We start from the raw sequence: 21265 nt of genomic DNA, 5'->3' as shown, positions 1-21265 counted from the left end.
TGTACATTAGATAAACTACATCTATTACAACCAACAGCAACAAGCTTTTCATGAGTTAAATGAAAAACTCATGTCGGCCCCAGCCCTGGGGCTACCTGACCTGACAAAACCCTTTACACCTCATGTGTCAGAAACAGAAAAAATGGCAGAGTTTTAACCCAGACTGTAGAGCCCTGGCCAAGGCCAGTGGCCTATCTCTCAAAACAACTAGACAGGGTTTCCAAAGGCTGGCCCCCATGTCTAAGTCCCCCCATGGTGTGGTGACTTTAACAAATACCAAAGGACATCATTAGTCAACGAATGCTAAACTAACTAGATACCAAAGTTTGCTCTGTGAAAATCCCCGCATAACCATTGAAGTTTACAACACCCTAAACCCCGTCACCTTGCTCCCGTTATCAGAGAGCCCAGTTGAACATAACTGTGTAGAGGTATTAGACTCAGTTTATTCTAGTGCACCCAACCTCTGAGACTATCCTTAAACATCAGTAGACTGGGAGCTGTACGTGGATGGGAGGAGCTTCACCAGCTCCTGCAAAGTGACTCTGAAGAAGACGACAAGCCCTGCTCCAGTCACACCCAGAAGCTGACTCATCCACGCATGGCCGAAGCATGAGGAAACTCATGGCGGGACTCATTTTCCTTAAAATCTGGACTTGTATGGTAAGGACTTCAACTGACTTTCCTCAGACCAAGGGCTGTTCCCAGTGTATACATCAAGTCACTGAGGTAGGACAAAAGGTTGCTACATTCCTATTATTTTACAGTTATTATAAGTGTACTGGAACTCTAAAAAGAACATGTTTGTATAATGTTATTCTATACAAGGTATGTAGCCCAAGAAATGACCAACCTGATGTATGTGATGACCCATCTAAGCCTCCCATGACCACAGTTTTTAAAATAAGATTAAGAACTGAAGACTGGTGGGAGCTCATAAACAATATGAGTAAAGTGTTAGCCAAAACAGAAAAAAAAGAGGTACCCAAACAAGTCACCCTAAAATTTGATGCCTGTGCTATCACTAATAATAATAAGTTAAAAATAGGATGTGGTTCTTTTAATTAGGAAAGAGGCTATATGGCAGAAAATAAGTACATTTATCATGAATTAGGACTGTGTGAAAATAAATGTAGATACCAGTCTTGTGTCATTTAGACTACTTGAATAAAAAAATGAAAAAAAAAAAAATCCTGTCCACCTTCAGCAAAGAAAAAGTGGTCCTTCCTGTACCAGTGGTCATTGTAACCCCTTAGAACTAGTAATAACCAACCCCCTTAATCCTCGCTAGAAAAAAGGGGAATATGTAACCCTAAAAACTGATGGAGCTGGATCTTCAAGTATCGTGGTTTGAGAAAAAGTTTATAAACGCTCTCCTGAGCCAGTATTTCAAACCTTCTATGATAAACTAAATGTGCCAGTACCAGAAATTCCAGGAAAAACAAGAAATTTGTTTTTGCAATTAGCCAAGCATGTAGCCCAGTCTCTCAATGTCACTTCATGTTAGGTATGTGGAGGAACTGTAATAAGAGATCAATGGCCATAGGAAGCCCAAGAATTAGTACCTACAGACCCAGTTCCTGATGAATTCCTGGCCCAAAAGAATCATCCTGATCACTTCTAGGTCCTAAAAGCCTCAATCATTAGACAATACTGTATAGCAAGAGTGGCAAAGGACTTCACCCTTCCTGTAGGAAGACTGCATGGTGGAGTTCAAACCACACAGAGAAAAATCCATTCAGTAAATTTACAAAGTTGCAGACTGTTTAGGCTCACCCAGAATCCCACTGGGACTGGACAGCCCCCACTGGGCTATACTGGATATGTGGACATAGAGCCTATGCTAAGCTGCCTGACCAGTAGACAGGCAGTTGTGTTATTGGCACTATCAAACCATCTTTCTTCCTACTGCCCATAAAAACAGGCAAACTCCTGGGCTTCCCTGTCTGCTTCCCGCAAAAAGCGAAGCATAGCCATAGATAATTAAAAAGATGATAAACGGCCTCCTGCAAAAATTATACAATACTATCAGCCGGCCACTTGGGCACAAGATGGTTCATGGGGATACCGGACCCCCGTTTACATGCTCAACCGAATCATATGGTTGTAAGCTGTCTTGGAAGTCATCACTAATAAAACTGGTAAAACCTTGACTGTTCCGGCCCGGCAAGAAACTCAGATAAGAAATGCTATCTATCAAAATAGATTGACTCTCAACTACTTGCTAGAAGCTGAAAGAGAAGTCTGTAGAAAATTTAACCTTACCAATCGCTGCCTGCACATAGATGATCAGGGGCAAGTAGTTGAAGATATAGTTAAGGACATGATGAAACTGGAACATGTGCCTGTACAAGTGTGGCATAGATTTGATCCTGAGGCCATGTTTGAAAATGGTTCCCAGCACTAGGAGGATTTAAAACTCTTATAATAAAAATTATAGTAGTAACAGGAACCTGCTTACTGATCCCTTATTTACTACCTGTACTCATTCAAATAGTAAAAGGTTTCATCGCTACTCTAGTTCACTAGAATGCTTCAGCACAAGTGTACTACATAAATCACTATCAATCTGTCATGCAAAAAGACATAGGTAGTGAGAATGAAGGTGAGAACTCCCACTAATAAAATGAGCGAGAGTCTCAAAGGGGGGGAATAAGGGAGGAAACCACCCCTCATTTTGTCTTATGCCCAATTTCTGCCTCCAAAGAAAGAAGAAGTAAAAACTAAAAGGCAGAAATGAAATCGACAGGCTGACAGCCCGGCGCCATGCCCTGGGCCTGGTAGTTAAAGATCGACCCCTGACCTAACTGGTTATGTTATCTATAGATTCCAAACATTGTATGGAAGAGCACTGTACAAATCCCTGTCCTGTTCTGTTTCATTCTGATTACCGACTGGTGCATGCAGCCCCCAGTCACGTACCCCCTGCTTGCTCAGTCAATCACTACCCTCTCACGCAGACCCCCTTAGAGTTGTGAGCCCTTAAAAGGGAAAGAAATTGCTCACTCCAGGAGCTTGGCTCTTGAGACAGGAGTCTTGCTGATGTTCCTGGCCGAATAAACTCCTTCCATCTTTAACGCGATATCTGACGAGTTTTGTCTGCAGCTCGTCCTGCTACAGAGAAAGAGAAAAAGTAAGAAAGAAAATCGGAAAGAGAAAGGGAGGAAATAGCAAATATAGAGGGCCAGAGAGAGAGAGAAAGAGTTAAGCTGCTGACCCTAAAGGCAAGGGAGAGCCGGCCACACAGCTGTGTGTGTGGGAGCCACCAGACTAAGCAGCTGAGACAGGGTGGACAGTGTAAGACACTGTGCAGGTGCGCTGGTGCCTAGAGAAAAAGAAGAGAGTCAGAGCTGTTCATCTTTGCAGACAGAAAATGGGGAGCCAGGGCACAGCACGGCTCAGCTTGTGCCCAGAGAGAGAAAGAGGAAGAAACTGAGTATGAGGGAGAAAGGAAACAGGGGATGACACAGAGAGACAGAAGAAGAAAAATGAGCAAGAGAGAGAGAGAAAGAGATCAGAGATCAAAGAAAGACACAGAAGGTGAGACTGGGGAGAAAAATAATGTAAAAGGAAGAAAGAGTACAAGAAGAAGTGAGAGGATGCAGAGAGGCTGGCAGGGGTGGGGGAAGGTTCTAGAGGTTCAAGCAACAAAGAGGTACAGGGAAAGGGTACAGTGTGGCCGCTGAGGAGGGACACAGCCCAGGAACTGGGCGATGCAAGTGAGAAAGGGATGTGAAGGAGAGTTTAGGATCAGGCTGCTCAAGGAGTAATGGGTTGCCTACAACAAAGACCAGATGGCAGGCCAGGCATGGTGGCTCACACCTGTAATCCCAGCACTTTGGGAGGCCAAGGCTGGCAGATCACAAGGTCAAGAGATCGAGACCATCCTGGCCAACGTGGTGAAACCTTGTCTCTTCCAAAAATACAAAAATTAGCTGGGCGTGGTGGCGTGTGCCTGTAGTCCCAGCTACTCGGGAAGCTGAGGCAGGAGAATCGCTTGAACCCAGGAGGCAGAGGTTGCACTGAGCCCAGATGTTGCCACTGCACTCCACTCCAGCCTGGTGACAGAGCGAGACTCCATCAGAAAAAAAAAAAAAAACCAGATGACTGTCAGGAGGTGGTAGAGAGGGTTCAGATTATGGAAGGGTAAATGGATGAGATGACCATTAAAGTTTTGCCGTTGTCCACCAGGGGCAGCTGTCAGTAAGTCTGCAGAAGGGCTGGCAGGCTACATAAGGAAGATCAGAACTAGGGTTGTAAACTCAAAGGACTACAGGGCCAGCAAAAGATGAGAAGGAGGACTGCAGGGCTGGGTGGGGATTGTGGCTAACTGAAGAGGGCACACCTTGTTAAAGGGACCTCAGTGCTCGGCTGTTCCTACAGTGCTGGCCCGGTGTTGCCAAATTGTCTGCCTTCTCAGAGGCCAGAATTCTGACTTTTTACATGAAATAGGATTTTTAAATGCTGGGGATCAGTTCGAAAAACTTAAAAACCCAATATAGGCGAGAGAGGATGCCAGTTTGCAATCCCTGAAGAAGAGAGAGCTCATGCTGGGGAGAAGCCTGCCAAGATGCTTTGAGGTGGGATGTATGAAAGTTCTGTTTCCGGCTGGGTGTGGTGGCTCACGCCTGTAATCCCAGCACTTTGGGAGGCCAAGGTGGTGATCACTTGAGGTCAGGAGAACATCCTGGCCAATATGGTGAAACCTTGTCTCTACTAAAAATACAAAAATTAGCTGGGCGTGGCGGCACGTGCCTGTAATCCCAGCTACTTGGGAGGCTGAGGCAGGAGAATCGCTTGAACCAGGGAGGTGGAGGTTGCAGTGAGTTGAGATCGCGCCACTGCACTCCAGCCTGGCAACAAAGCCAGACTCCGTCTCAAAAAAAAAAAAAAAGAAAGAAAGAAAAGAAAAGAAAAAGAAAGAAAATTTTGTTTCCCAGAGCCAGGCTGGGCCGGGGGAGGATCCTTGCAGCTGAGGAGGAGAAAAAGCCACTGAGTCCCCTCCCAGAGCGGGACAAACCAGAGACCCTTTGCAGTTGCTGGGTCACCAGCAGGGTGGCATCGAATAAAAACAGTGCAGCTCTTGGCCTGCCAGCAAGACGGATGGTGCCTTCGAAGCAAAGAAAGAGGAAGGGAGGCCAGAGCCAGGGATGCCTTTGCCCATGAGAGTGACTGTCAAGGAAGGCGCCACAGGTTGGCAGCTCTTCAAACCAGGAGCTCTTGGCCCAGAGCCAGACCCAGCAGGTCCTGGCCAAAGGCACCCTGGGAGGCCAGCTGGTCAGTCCTTTGCCTCCCCAAGTTCCTCCTGGGATCAATGGACCTTGGGGAGGTGCCTAACCTAACTCCAGCCAGTTTTTCATGGAAAGGAGAGGAGAATAAGAAGCCATCATAGAATATCAAACTAAAGTTAGATCAGACCTTAAAGAAACTCCACTACATGATGGAATAAGGCTGTTTGTCGATGGGTCATCCCGAGTGATAGATGGTAAAAGACACAACAGCTATGCTGTTATTAATGGAAACAAACAATCCTATGTGAAAAAGGTAGATTACCTAATAGCTGGTCAACCCAAACCTGTGAATTATATGCTCTTAACCAGGCCCTAAAGCTCCTAGAAGGCCAAGAAGGCACTATATACTAATTCCAAATATGCCTATGGAGTAATACACACCTCTGAAAAAATCTGGACAAAGCAGGGCCTAATAAATAGTACTAGAAAGAACTAGTACATGGAGAACTGGTCAAACAAGTTTCTAAAAGCCTCCTGCTTCCAGCAGAGACAGCCATAGTTCATGTAAATGGCCATCAGAAAAGAAACACTATAGAAGCTGTAGGGAACAGGCTTGCGGATGAAGCTGCTAAGCAAGCCTCCCTGGAGGAAGAAGTGAGACTGTTTAGCCCAATACCAGATATCCCTAAGGTGGTATTAAGACCCCAGTTTTCTAAAGAGGAGGAGGAAGAACTGGGCAAGATAGGAGCCACTCAAACTAAGGATGGAAGGTGGGTGCTCCCTAACGGGAGAAAAATGATAAACAAACCCCTTATGAGACAACTAATGTCCATACTGCGTAAGGGAAGTCACTGGGGTCCCCAGGCCATGTGTGATGCAATACTCAAAAATTATGGGTGTATAGGGGCTTATACCCTTGCTAAACAGGTGTGTGGGGGTTGTGTAACCTGCCAAAAAATAAACAAAAAGGTAGTTAGAAAACAGTACCAGAGGAAGACCTCCTGGGTTAAGACCATTACAAAGCATTCCTGTATTTAGGCAGAACTACTGACCTTCCTACTATGGAAACCAAAGATCAATTTTTAAGAAATTATAGCCTGTAATCCCAGCACTTTGGGAGGCCGAAGTGGGAGGATCACGAGGTCAGGAGATCGAGACCATCCTGGCTAACACGGTGAAACCCAGTCTCTACTAAAAATACAAAAAAAAAAAAAAAAATTAGCTGGGTGTGATGGAGGGCACCTGTAGTCCCAGCTACTCGGGAGGTTGAGGCAGGAGAATGGTGTGAACCCGGGAGGTGGAGCTTGCAGTGAGCTGAGATTGTGCCACTTCACTCCAGCCTGGGTGACAGAGCGAGACTCTGTCTCCAAAAAAAAAAAAAAGAAAAAGAAAAAGAAATTACACACTGCCCATATCCTCCACCCTATTGTCCCTTAGGTTAAAAAGACTTCTAACTCAAACCCTGCCTCTTGAATTCACAGGTCACCACTTCCAGCATGGCAATTAAAGACGACAATCTCCACCCAAGCTGGGAAGGTTCCTATCAAGTGCTCCTGATCACTGAGACAGCTGTAGGAACGGCTGAACGGGGGTGGACACATACACTCAGATCAAGAGACTGGCAAAAGAAACCCCAGAAGGAAGGGAAAAAGGTGAATGGGAAGTGTATAGATCACCTAAGGAACCCTTAAAGCTAACTCTAAGAAAAACCTAAAAGGAAACTATAAGCAGGCTCCGTCATTGGGGGTGGATATGGTTAGGATTAATCCTAACACAAGGGGTGAAAGGAGACCTACATATTGAATAAGGCCCAGTACTAGGGGTGAAAAGTGGGGAATATCCAAACTAATAGTCAACAAAACCAAGACCTCCACCCTGCCCCAAACTATGAAATGTAATACCTGCCAAGTCTTACTTTGAGGGAATTTAGGGAACCACAGACTGTTGTCACAAGCAGACAAAGATCTATGTCCTAAAACAGACCGTTATTGGGCCCTCCCAGAAAAGCCCTGTGCTAGCTGGAATCAGGTCTGGTGGACCACTCAATATCAAAGCTGGGTGAATCATTCTTCCAAAAACAAACCCTTATGGAATGAAATACATTTGTGTAAGGGCGCTACGCCACCTAACTGTAGAAATTTAGAATGCAATCCTATATTAATTACCATAAACAATCCAGCTACTCTAGACCAAGAACCTTGGAGGTATGTATTAGGAATAGATATCTCAGGAAGCAATCCCGTGGAACAGTTTGCTCTTAGGCTAATCACCAACTCCACCCCGAGCCCACCCAGGATTACTATAACTCCTGGTCCCACTACCTCCTTTAATCCACCAGACAATAACTCTAAAAGAATAAAAATAATTAAGGTAACTGACTTGAGGCAGACTTTAGAAATTGAGACTGAATATAGGAATGTAAATGCCTGGGTTGAATGGGTCAAATATTTGGTACTAGCTCTTTTTTTTTTTTTTTTTTTTTTTTTTTTTTTGAGATGGAGACTCGCTTTGTTGCCAGGCTGGAGTGCAGTGGCACGATCTCAGCTCACTGCAACCACCGCCTCCTGGGTTCAAGCAATTCTCCTGCCTCAGCCTCCCGAGTAGCTGGAACTACTCAACTACTCGCACGCTGCCATGCCCTGTTAATCCTTTTTTTTTTTTTTTGTATTTTAATAGAGATGGGGTTTCACCATGTTGCCCAGGCTGGTCTCAAACTCCTGAAACAGGCAATCCACCTGCCTTGGCCTCCCAAAGTGCTAAGATTACAGGATTGAGACACTGCACCCAGCCAATACTAGCTCTTAATAAGACCAACTGTTACGCATGCTCTGCTGGGCAGCCTCAGGCACAGGTGGCTCCATTTCCCTAGGATGGGATACCAATCCCGACGGAATGTGTTGCATGTTGGCTCTACACCAGGACACGAATGCATGGGGAAAAAAGACTTACAAAAGTCTATCATTGCTGTTTCCCGTCTTGCAGAGATCAGACCCTAGAGCAATCCCCTCGTTCTCCAAAGGGAATATGAACCACTCCTCTTGCCTCTCTAGACAGGTGGCAGAGTTCAGCAAGCCCGTGGGAAAATTCTCAGCTTGTACCTACATCCTAAACGTTACTGGTGAGTCAAATAAAGGCAATTACTCAGCATTTCATATGCCCCAGGCTGATGTCTGGTGATATTTTGGGAAGAGAAACCTTCCTAACCTGTTACCGTCCACTGGAACTTGTGCTTTAGTTCAAGTGGCCATTCCCTTCACTCTGGCATTCCATAAGATTCCCGAGAATCCACATGGCCACTGAAGTTGGAGAGATCTAACAAATTATTTTAATCCCAGCACTTATATTAACTCAGTAGGAGTCCCTAGAGGAGTACCTAATAAATTTAAGAACCAAAGGACACAAAAATAAATGTGAAAATGGGACCAATAGGAGTAAAAAGAAATAGAGGAGGGAATTGAAGGAAATAATGCATACACTGGTCCATTTCAAGACAAAGTGCTGTGAATTGGCTTGGGTCAGCAAACTACAGAAGAAACAGGATATACTAGGCCCCTGCTTGGATAGCCAATGCCTGCTTGTTGGCCTCCCCACCCGCCTGAGTTGCCTTCGCCTGAACCAAAGAAGTTTAGTCTAAGATAAAAATTTACTAGTCTGCAAATAGCTCACTTTGTCTGTTTTATCAGTCTGTCCAGCTACTTAGGTCGTAAGTCAAACACTTAAAGAGCAACATCTGGGAAGATTGTGACCCCATAGTACTCAGCCTATGAGGAACTGGGAGAGAGACCTGTGCCCGAGGGGATAAATTGCTTGTTGAAACTGTGCTGGGTGTACCGGCCTATCAGACACCCAATCTTGTAAGACTGTCATCAAAAGTCTCACTTTCACTGTTCTCTGGGTCTCTGAGGCCATTCTTTGGCTTTGGATGGGTGAGTTTGTTTCTCACACTTCTTCCTTTCTTCTTTCTTTCTATTGCCCAGGTCAGAGTGCAGTGGTATGCTCATGGCTCACTGCAGCCTCAACCTCCTGGACTCAAGCAGTCCTCCTACCTCAGCCTCCTAAAGTGCTGGGATTATAGGCATGCACCATTGCACTTGGCCTAATTCTGGCAACTTTCTACTTCCCTTCCCTACATAGGTGGAAGCACAGCCAAATCATATCATGGAATGAGTGATGAATTGATGACATCGGATTGTGTCTTCGTGATGATTAATAGAGGCAAATGTCCCCAATAGTTTTGAGGGATTCCTCTATGTCTTTACTTTGGTTTTCTCCATAATTTCCTATGATTGGCTTCTACCTCCACCCTTGACTAAAATTGCTCTTGGTGAGGTCACAGAGCACCCCTTTCCATCCAAACACAAAGACCACTTCTACTTGCCCTAGAACTCTCCAAAGCACTTAGCACCTTACCTTTCCCTCCTCTAAAACTCCTCCCAGGCTTCCTCAAGGCTCTTTCCACTGCCCTGGGCCACTCCTTGATCTCTTGTCTAACCATCGCTCTTCCTTTTCCTGCCCTCTAGCTTTGGCCAACTGCAGTAGACATTTATTTTCTGGGAGATGGGGGTGGAGGCTGTTCAGCACATGACAATTTCCCATTTAAGAATCTTATAGGCGCAGTGGCTCACGCCTGTAATCCCAACACTTTGGGAGACCAAGGCGTGTGGATCACCTGAGGTCAAGAGTTCGAGACCAGCCTGGCCAACATGGTGAAACCCCGTCTCTACTAAATACATAAAAACATTAGCTGCTCATGGTGGCGGGCGCCTGTAATCTCAGCTACTTCCGGGAGGCTGAGGTTGCAGTGAGCCAAGATCATGCCATTGCACTCCAGCCTGGGCAACAAGAGTGAAACTCCATCTCAGAAAAAAAAAAAGAAAGAAAGAAAAGAAAAAAAAAAGAATCTTATATAGCCCAGACACGGTGGCTCACGCCTATAATCCCAGCACTTTGGGAGACCGAGGTGGGCAGATCACTTAAGGCCAGGAGTTCAAGACCAGACGGGCCAACGTGGTGAAACCCCACCTCTACTAAAAACACAAAAAATTAGCCGGGCAGGGTAACACACACCTGTAATCCCAACTATTTAGGAGGCTGAGGCTGAGACATGAAAGTCAGTTTAACCCAGGAGGCAGAGATTGCAATGAACCAAGATCACACCACTGCACTCCAGCCTGAGTGACAGATCGAGACTCTGTCTCAAAAACACAAACAAAAAAGACCCCAAGAATCTTATATGAAGCAGATCCTACTTATCACTGAAGAGATGCTGAAAACACCAGATCCATGCTTTCCCAGCCTCCTTTGTGGCCAGAGCTGGCACTGTCCTAGGCTGGGCCAATCAGATGCAGCTATCCTAGCCTTTGACTCTGGAGTTAACTGACGAAAATAAGCAGAGTTAAGGGAAGGGTGTTCCTGGTGACAGAAACTTCCAATTTTCATGCAGCTCTAGCAGCAGTGCCAAGCTCAGGTCCCTGGCCTAATGGTGTCAGTGATGTGAGACATGGCATATAGTGGACAGCAGAATCTTCACCAAACACTGTTTTTTGGAGTGGTTTGGTTATGGTTATTATCTGTTTAGGCTCTGAGCCTGGTTCTCCAGGTTTCCCAGTGTTTCTGTGAACTGCTCAGTAGCTTAAATTATTCAGAATCTATTTCCGTTGCTTGCAACTGAGAACTGACAAATATAGCATTTCAGAAAGCTGTCCTCAATTCTCTTTCCCTATACCACCTAAAATCATACCAATCTCTATATTTTCTAAACTTCTATTGCATTATTAAAGAATCCATGCAATTTAGCGCTTTATCATTTACTATCTTACACTTTTTCGTTTTCATGTTTATTTACAGTCCCTGTTATATCTGTAAATGATGTCTCTCCAACAATACCATGAATCATGAAAGAAATTAAAATGTCATATCAGGCTGGGTGGGGTAGCTCACGCCTGTAATACCAGCATTTTGGGAGGTCAAGGCGGGCAGATCACTTGAGGTCAGGAGTTCGAGACCAACATGGTGAAATCCTGTCTCTACTAAAAATACAAAAAATGAGCTGGGCCTGGGCCTGTACTTCCAGCTGCTTGGGAGGCTGAGGCAGAAGAATCACTTGAACCTGGGAGGCAGAGGTTGCAGTCAGCCGAGATATCGCCACTGCACTCCAGCCTGGGTCACAGAGGGCAACTCTGTCTCAAAAAAGAAAAAAAAAAGTCATATCAAATATATGTTTAAAATCATGAGAAACTCAAGGCATACTTAAAAAAAAAAAACCAAAAAGATGCTTTTTGGTATCACAGTATTTAATATTTATTTTTTCCTTCATCAATTTTTTCAATTTTTTGATGCGTACTGAGTGCCAAGTACCGCAAAACTGATAAGGATAGAGATGAATAAGACATGTCTCTGATTTTCAGGAACTTTGCTCTGGTGAAGGAGACAAACATGGACACATTGTGATAGTTCCAGGAAGTGGCCACTTGGAGGTGGTTTCAAAGTGCTGTGCGAATCCACTGGGGATTGCTGGGTATTTCACTATCAAGGGGAGGGAGTTGAGTTTCAGCTTGGTCCTTCGGGACAGCACATGGAAAGGGCATGGGCCATGGTCATGTTTCCATAGGACCAGAGATAGACCTGGGTTCAAATCCTGACTCAAACTACTTATTAGCTTTATGATAATGAGAAAGTTACTTACACTCTCTGAACTTCAGTTTCCTTATCTATGAAATGGAGATGATAGCATTTACATATATTGCTGGTTTATTGCGAATATTTTAAAAGACAGTAATTGTATTAGTCCATTTTTTGCTGCTATGAAGACATACATGAGACTGGGTAATTTATAAAGGAAAGAGGTTTAATTGACTCAATTCAGCATGGCTGAGGAGGCCTCAGGAAACTTACAATCATGGCAGAAGGAAAAGCAAACATGTCCTTCTTCACATGGCGGCAGGGAGAAGAAGAATGAGTGAAAGGGGAAAAGCCCCTTGTAAAACCATCAGATCTCGTGAGAACTCACTATCTTGAGAACAGCATGGAGGTAACCACCCCCATGATTCAAATACCTCCCACTGGGTCCCTCCCATGACACGTGGGGATTATGGAAACTACAAGATGAGATTTGGGTGGGGATACAGTCAAACCGTATCAATAATATATAAAGAATCAAGCCCTCCATAAATAGTTATTAGTAGTACTATTATTGTTGCAGGTCCCATCCTCCAGGGAAACCTTCTTTGATTGCTCTCAATGATGTCTCTCCTCTGAATTCCAGGAAAAGCCATTGTGCTGATCGCTTGGCTTTATTATACACTGCTTTGTATTATTGATATTGTGAGTTTGAATCTCAGTGCACAAACTTATACATGCCCAAAATATCTAATTTCTTCACATTCTAGATATCAAATTAATTTCAACCTTTAGTCTCTATCCCACCAAAATGGCTGTCAATTCAACTTAGGGGGACTTCCCTGAATTGTGCCGTTCTGTGACTCTTGCAGTGATATGGCATTAGAGGAGCCTCCTAATCTACTGTCCATCCAGGTTACCACTTAATGTCCCAGCCCTCATCACCTTGATTCATGGCTGTACTTCATAGCCTGCCATGCCTAGGGAATCTTTGAGTTGGGAGAATAAGGTTAAGGATGCAGCATCTCTGGGGTCTGACATGGCCATTCACCCTGGAGTCCAGCCACATCACTGGTGTTTTTTCATCTGAAAAATAGTATAATAATAATGAGTTATTAAGCAACTATTATATCCCAGGCAGTTTGCTAGATCTTTTGCATATATTATCTCATTTAATCCTCCCACCAACTCTGTGAAAGAGACTCTACTATTACTTTCAGGAACTTTGCTCTGGTGAAAGAGACAAACATGGACGCATTGTGATAGTACCAGGAGCTGGCCATTTGGAGGTGGGATCTATTATTAACCACATTTAGGACTCTTCAAGCTCAAAGAACTTGCCCAAGCTCACATAGTTACAGAGTAGCAGAGGCAAGATTTTAATCCTTGTCTCCAAAGTTTGGTTGATTAACTACCATGCTCTATACCCAGTTTGCAGGGTAGTTCTAAAGATTAGAACTAATGTGTGAAAGTGCCAAGAACAGTATTGGACACATAATAGGCACTCAATTAGGTACAGATATTGTTGTTATTTTTCAAGGGTGATATTTCTAGCTGCTGCTATGAGCTTGCCCAGTTTCCCACTGCAGGGCTGTTGGGAGAATAGGTGGGAACAAGGAAGCTTTTTATAGGTTGGCCCAGTTTCCCCTATTAATGAGTCCATTTATTCATTCATTCATACCCTGTGTCTACTAAAAATACAAAAAAATTAGCCAGGTGTGGTGGTAGGCAACTGTGGTCCCAGCTACTCAGCAAGGCTGAGGCAGGAGAATGGCATGAACCCGGGAGGCGGAGCTTGCAGTGAGCTGAGATCGTGCCACTGCACTCCAGTTTGGGCGAAAGAGGGAGACTCTGTCTCAAAAAAAAAAAAAAGCAACAGTCCCTGTCAGGATCCCAACTGACTTCTCTGGAAATTGACTGATTCTAAAATCCATGTTGAATTTCAAGGGACTCCAAATAGCCAAAATAATCCTAAAAAAGAAGAACAAAGAGTATTCACAATTTCCAAATTTCAAACCTTGCTACAAAAGGTACAATACTCTAGACAGAATAGCAGAAGGATAAGCATGCAGATTAATGGTATAGAGAGCCCAGAACCTGGCCAGATTCTTAGATATGACACCAAACTCACTAGAAAAAAATTAGATAAATTGGACAAATGGGATCTAATTAAACTAAAGAGCTTTTGCACAGCAAAAGGAACTATCATCAGAGTGAACAGGCAACCTACAGAATGGGAGAAAATTTTTGCAATCTATCCAACTGACAAAGGGCTAATATCCAGAATCTACAAGGAACTTAAACAAATTTACAAGAAAAAAGTGGGTGAAGGAGATGAACAGACACTTTTCAAAAGAAGACGTTTATGAGGCCAACAAACATGAAACAAAGCTTATCATCACTGGTCATGAGAGAAATGTAAGTCAAACTACAATGAGATGCCATCTCACACCAATTAGAATGGCGATCATTAAACAGTCAGGAAACGACAGATGCTGGAGAGGATATGGAGAAACAGGAATGCTTTTACACTGTTGGTGGTAGTGTAAACTAGTTCAACCACTGTGGAAGACAGTATGGCGATTCCTCAAGGACCTAGAACTGGAATTACCATTTGACCCAGAAATCCCATTACTGGGTATGTATCCAAAGGATTATAAATCATTCTACTATAAAGACACATGCACACATATGTTTATTGCAGCACTATTCACAATAGCAAAGACTTGGAACCAACCCAAATGTCCACCAATGATAGACTGGATAACGAAGATGTGGCACATATATGCCATGGAATACTATGCAGCCATAAAAAAGAATGAGTTCATGTCTTTTGCAGGGACATGGATGAAGCTGGAAACCATCATTCTCATCAAACTAACACAGGAACAGAAAACCAAACACCACATGTTCTCATTCATAAGTGGGAGTTGAACAATGAGAACATATGGGCACAGGGAGGGGAATATCACACACCGGGGCCTGTCAGGGGGTGGGGGGCGAGGGGAGGGATAGTATTAGGAGAAATACCTAATGTAGATGACAGGTTGATGGGTGCAGCAAACCACCATGGCACATGTATACCTATGTAACAAACCTGCACATTCTGCATATGTATCCCAGAACTTAAAGTATAATAAAAAGATTTTTAAAAATTACATAAATTGGACTTCATCAAAATTAATAGCTTTGGTGTCTCAAAGGACACTATGAAGAATGTGAAAGAAGAATGTGAAGGGCCAGGTGCAGTGGCTCACACCTGTAATCCCAGCACTTTGGAGAGCCAAGGCAGGCAGACTGCTTGAGGTCAGGAGTTCAAGACCAGCCTGGGCAACATGGCAAAACCCCATCTTTACTAAAACTACAAAAATTTGCCAGGTGTGGTGGTGAGCACCTATAATCCCAACTACTTGGGAGGCTGAGGCAAGATAATCGCTTGAACCAGGGAGTTGGAGGTTACAGTGAGCCAAGATCGTGCCACTGTACTCCAGCCTGGGTGACAGAATGAGACTCCGTTCTAAAAAAAAAAATGTGAAAAGGCTGGATGTGGTACTCACGCCTATAATCTAAGCATTTAGGAAGGCTGAGGCGAGAGGATTGCTTGAGCCCAGGAGTTCAAGACCCACCTGGGTAATATGGCAAAGGCCTGTCTCTACAAAAATAAAAAAATTAGCCAGGCGTGGCATGGTGGCACGTACCTGTGGTCCCAGCTATTTGGGAGGCTGAGGCAGGAGGACTGCTTGAGCCCAGAAGGTGAAGGCTGCAGTGAGCCATGTTCATGCCACCACAGTCCAGCCTGAGTGACAGAGAGATACTCATGTGAAAAGACAAACCACAGAATGGGAGAAAATATCTGCAAATCACATATGTGATAAGACACTTGCATTTAGAATATAAAAATAACTCTTACAACTTACTAATAAAGAGACAGCCTACTTAAAAAAATAGGCAAGGAATCTGAATGTGCATTTCTCCAAGAAAGATATACAAATGGCCAATAAGTGGATGAAAAGATAGTAGACATCATTACTTATCAGGGAAATACAAATCCAAATCACAGTGAGATACCATTACACATCCTAGGATGGCCAGAATTAAAAAGTCAGGCCGGGCGCGGTGGCTCAAGCCTGTAATCCCAGCACTTTGGGAGGCCGAGACGGGCAGATCACGAGGTCAGGAGTTCAAGACCATCCTGGCTAACACGGTGAAACCCCGTCTCTACTAAAAAATACAAAAAACTAGCCGGGCGAGGTGGCGGGCGCCTGTAGTCCCGGCTACTCGGGAGGCTGAGGCAGGAGAATGGCGTAAAAACCCGGGAGGCAGATCTTGCAGTGAGCTGAGATCCGGCCACTGCACTCCAGCCTGGGTGACACAGCGAGACTCCATCTCAAAAAAAAAAAAAAAAAAAAAGTCAGAAAATAACAAGTGCTGGTGAAGATGTGGAGAAACTGGAACTCTCACACACAACTGGTAGAAATGTAAAATGGTGTGGTTGCTTTGGGAAACAGTCTGGCAGTTCTTCAAATGATTAAACATGGAGTTAACATATGGTCTAAAACTTCAACTCATAGGTATATACCCAAGGAAACTGAAAACATATGCCCACACAAGACTTGTACATGAATATTTACAATAGTGATGGCAGCAGCAGCTCCAGATGACTGGCCACTGCCAGTCATCTGCAGCAGGGAGGCCTGGGCCCCACTCTCCATGGAACAGGCAGGAGCCCTACCCTCCCAGGGTGCCACTGCAGCAGCCCAGCCCCAGCTGTGGACCCAGGCATCTCTGTGCTCTTGGGGGTCCAGGAGGCCCCCTTCTTCCCTGCAGCCTCAGAAGTGCCTGCTGCTGCTGCCTGCCCTCTCCCTGCTTCCAGCACCAGCTCCAATCATGGGGCAAGGTTGGGGCTGAGCCTGGACACTGTGGCAGCCCTGCCAGGTGGATGCACACTCAGGGCAGCACTGACATGCCAGCCCCCTGCTGCCTCGTCCCCCTCCAGACTTTGGGCACCACTGAGCACAGAAGGGAAGCTGAGGGGGTGCTGAGGGCAGCTCAGTGCTGGCCTGCAGGTGCCCTTTGGCACAAGCAACCTGAGTGCCATGGATGGTGGTGGCAAGAGGCAATGGCTACTGGGTAGAATAGGGCAATCCTGGTTAAGCCCCACCTTCAAGCTAGGGGATGCCTGTGGCCTGGGGGCCAGGCTACCAGTCCTGCCAACGGGAGGGGGAACTCATAGTGTTTTTTCCTGGGCCCATACATGGCTGCCCATGGACCAATCAGCATGCACTTCCCCACTGAAGCCCATAAACACCCTGGACTCAGCCAGAGCAGAGCAGACGCCCAGGTGACCAGCAGCAGAGAGGAGCTTCCCACTCCAGGGATGACCTGCCTGCAGAGAGGAGCAACTCACTCCAGGCCCTCTCTGCTAAGAACTGCAGAGATGAGGGGACAACCAGCAGCAGAGAGGAGCCACCCATCCCAGCACCTCGTCCTCTCTGCTGACGGCTGAACACTCATTGGAACACCTTGGCTGCAAAAAGGAACTACCCATAGCAGACCTCTGAGCTGTTCTACTACTCGATAAAGCTCCTCTATATCTTGCTTACCCTCCACTTGTCTGCATGCCTCCACCCTCCACTTGTCTGCATGCCTCAGTCTTCCTTGTGGCAGGATAAGAACTTGGGACCCACCAAATGGCAAGCCCTGTAACACAAACAGGGCTGAAACATGCCCCTTGCTCGCCACATTGCAGGTGGAGAAGAGAAGAGCTGCAGCCCTTCAGGAAGCCCAGACCTGGGAGCTCCCCAAGCCAGGGCTGTGACTCCCTCTTTGAGGCCCTGTGGTTCCTGGTGTTTCCAAGCTTCCAGGTGCTACTGCATTCCCAGTGCTAGCCAGGGAAGCAGCCTGCAGTCCATTTGGTCCAGCTGCAGCCTCGCAGACAGCCGCCACCTGTGCCAGCACCTGGAGCTGCCCGCCCCCTGCAGCAGCCAGCATGCCTGACTGTGCACAGTGCCTGGACCCCACGCTCTCTTGCTCACATACCCCTTGCTATTCCACACCTGGCTTACCCTTGGCAGGCATGGGATCCAGACTGGTAGCATTAAGTCAAGCACAGCCCGACAGCCTTAGTGGGTTGGAGGTTGTTGAGCGGGCCTGAGTCAGGCAAAGGTACCACTGGCCCCAGAGGTTTCTGGCCAGAAAAGTGACACCTCAAAGATCCCATAACAGTAACATTATTCGGCTGGGCGCAGTGGCTCATGCCTGTAATCCCAGCACTTTGGGAGGCCAAGGCAGGCGGATCACGAGGTCAGGAGATCAAGACCATCCTGGCTAACACGGTGAAACTCCGTCTCTACTAAAAATATATAAAATTAGATGGGCATGGTGGCAGGCACCTGTAGTCCCAGATACTCGGGAGGTTGAGGCAGGAGAATGGCGTGAACCCAGGAGGCAGAGCTTGCAGTGAGCTGAGATTGCATCACTGCACTCCAGCCTGGGCGAAAGTGCGAGACTCCGTCTCAGTAAATAAATACATAAATAAACAATAGCGTTATTCATTAGGGCTAACAGATGGAAACAACCCAAATGTCAATTAATAGAGGAATGAGTAAACAAAATGTATAGTCATCCATAACCATCTATAAACAAACGTTAATCCAGAAAATGGAATATTATTTAGCTATAAAAAGGAAGTCTGACATGTGCCACAACATGGATGAACCCTGAAATAGGCCAGTTATAAGAGAACAAATGTTGTATGATTCCACTTATGAGGTACCTAGAGCAGTCAAAGTTATAGAGGCAGAAAGTAGAGTGGTAGTTGCCAGGAGCTAGAGAGAGAGGGAACAGGGCGTTGTTCAATGGGTACAGAGTTTCAGTTCAGAAAGATGAAAAAAATACTGGATCTAGTTTGTCCCTGGATCTAAGAAAAAAGAAGAAAAAGTATGGAAGATGAATGGTGATAATGGTTGTGCAATATTCCGAATATACTTAATGCGACATAACTATATACTGAAATGATTAAAGTGGTTATGCTACATATATTTTACCACACACACACACAAAATGAAAGAGGTACTGATGCATGCTACGACATGGGTGAACTCCAAAAACATTATTCAAAGTGAAAGAAGCCAGAGCAAAAGACTACATATTGTATGATTCTATACATATGAAATGTCATCTTTAGAAAAGAGAAGCAGATGACAAGCTGGCCAGGCCTAATTCCAGCCTTAAGACTAGCATCGGTTGCCGGGCGCGGTGGCTCACGCCTGTAATCCCAGCACTTTGGGAGGCCGAGGCGGGCGGATCACAAGGTCAGGAGATCGAGACCACGGTGAAACCCCGTTTCTACTAAAAATACAAAAAATTAGCCGGGCGCGGTGGCGGGCGCCTGTAGTCCCAGCTACTCAGGAGGCTGAGGCAGGAGAATGGCGTGAACCCGGGAGGCGGAGCTTGCAGTGAGCCAAGATTGCGCCACTGCACTCCAGCCTGGGCGACAGAGCGAGACTCTGTCTCAAAAAAAAAAAAAAAAAAGACTAGCATCGGCCAGATGCAGTAGCTCACGGCTGTAATCCCAGCACTCTGGGAAGATGAGGCGGGCAGACCGCCTGAGGTCAGGAGCTTGAGACCAGCCTGGTCAACATGACAAAACCCTGTCTCTACTAAAAATACAAAAATAGCTGGGTGTGGTGGTGGGTGTCTGTAATCCCCACTACTCGGGAGGCTGAGGCAGGAGAATCACTTGAACCCAGGAGGTGGAGGTTGCAGTGAGCTGAGATTGCGCCACTGCACTTCAAGCCTGGGCAACAGAGTCAGACTGTCTCAAAAAAAAAAAAAAAAAAAAACTAGCATAATTGCAGGTGACGTCATAAATGGTGACCCAGATGCCACTACCCACCCACTATAATGGGTATAATAATAACTCAAACAATAGGTGTCAGTGAGGATAGAAAGAAATTGGAACCCTTATACATTGCTGGTGGGATTTTATTTTATTTTATTTGTGACACAAGGTCTCACTCTGTCACCCAGGTTGGAGTGCAATGGTGCCATCATAGCTCACTGTAGCCTCGAACTCCTGGGCTGAAGCAATTCTCTTGCCTCAGCATCTTGAGTAGCTGGGACTACAAGTGGGCACCACCACTCCTGGCCATATGTTTGTGTATATATATATATACACTTATTTATTTTTTTATATATATAAATATATGTATTTATTATTGTATATATATAGTTTCATTTTGTTTTGTAGCGACCAGGTCTCGCTTTGTTGCCCAGACTGGTCTTGAACTTCTGGGCTCAAGCAATCCTCCTGCCTCAGCCTCACAAAGTTCTGGGATTAAAGGCGTAAGCCACCATGCCCATTTGCTGGTGGGATTTTTAAATGCTGCTGTCACTGTGCAAAACAGTTTGGTAGCTATTCAAAATGTTAAAATTGGAGTTACCATGTGGCCCAGCAATTGCACTCCTAGCTGCAAAAAAAAAAAAAAAAGAAAAAAAGAAATCCTATATCCACAAAAACCTTGTACCTGAATAACTTATAGAAACATTATTCACAATAACTAAAAAGTAGAAACATGAATATTCATCAACTGATACATGGAAAATCAAATGCAGTATATCCGTACAAAGAAACACTATTCAGTGTTAAAATGAAGTACTGACACATGCCACAACATGGATGAACCTTGAAAACATGCTAAGTGAACAAAGTCAGATGCAAAAGGATACACATGTATGATTCTATTTACATGAAATGTTCAGTATAGGCAGGAAAATCTATAGATACAGAAAAGTGTATTCATGGTTGCCAAGCACTGCGGCGGGTGGGTTGAAATGGGGATTAATTGCTAATGGATATGGAGATTTTTTAGGGGGTGATGAAAATCTAAAATTAATTATGGGCTGAGTTTGGTGACTCAGGTCCGTAATTCCAGCACTTGGAGAGGCCGAGGCAGGCAGATCAACTGAAGTCAAGGGTTCGAGGGCTGGGTGCGGTGGCTCACGCCTGTAATCCCAGCACTTTGGGAGGCTGAGGCAGGCAGATCACGAGGTCAGGAGATCGGGACTATCCTGGCTAACACAGTGAAAGCCCGTCTCTACTAAAAATACGAAAAATTAGCTGGACGTGGTAGTGGGCACCAGCTACTCAGGAGGCTGAGTCAGGAGAATCTCTTGAACCCGGGAGGTGGTGGTTGCAGTGAGCCAAGATCACACCGCTCCCACTCCCTCTTTCCCTTTAAAAGGAAAAGGAGAGAGAGAGAAGAAAGAAAGGAAGGAAGGAAGGGAGGGAGGGAGGGAGGGAGGGAGGGAGGGAGGGAGGGAGGGAGGGAGGAAGGAAGGAAGGAAGGAAGGAAGGAAGGAAGGAAGGAAGGAAGGAAGGAAGGAAGGAAGGAAGGAAGGGAAATGAGGGGACC

General features: G+C 45.4%; 1 long non-coding RNA gene across 4 annotated transcripts in view; it reads right to left on the bottom strand.

The window, feature by feature from the left end:
• Positions 1 to 21265, bottom strand: part of LOC105489570 (uncharacterized) — a 62070-nt gene that overhangs the window by 32067 nt on the left and 8738 nt on the right. The window contains exons 1-4 of one of the 4 annotated variants that reach the window (XR_011623709.1): positions 17453 to 19083; positions 15548 to 15645; positions 12795 to 12935; positions 3007 to 3114 (exon numbers count right to left, since the gene is read on the bottom strand). This is a non-coding gene — a long non-coding RNA (uncharacterized lncRNA). Of the gene's footprint in view, positions 1 to 3006; positions 3115 to 12794; positions 12936 to 15547; positions 19084 to 21265 lie in introns of those variants that run through there. The other 3 variants (XR_011623710.1, XR_011623711.1, XR_011623708.1) reach the window with 3 other exon arrangements.

This window comes from Macaca nemestrina, chromosome 5, assembly GCF_043159975.1.
Source record: "Macaca nemestrina isolate mMacNem1 chromosome 5, mMacNem.hap1, whole genome shotgun sequence".
NCBI classification, from domain to species: Eukaryota; Metazoa; Chordata; class Mammalia; order Primates; family Cercopithecidae; genus Macaca; species Macaca nemestrina.
The sequence above is the reverse complement of the archived record's forward strand: the minus strand, read 5'-3'. Positions and strand labels throughout refer to the sequence as shown.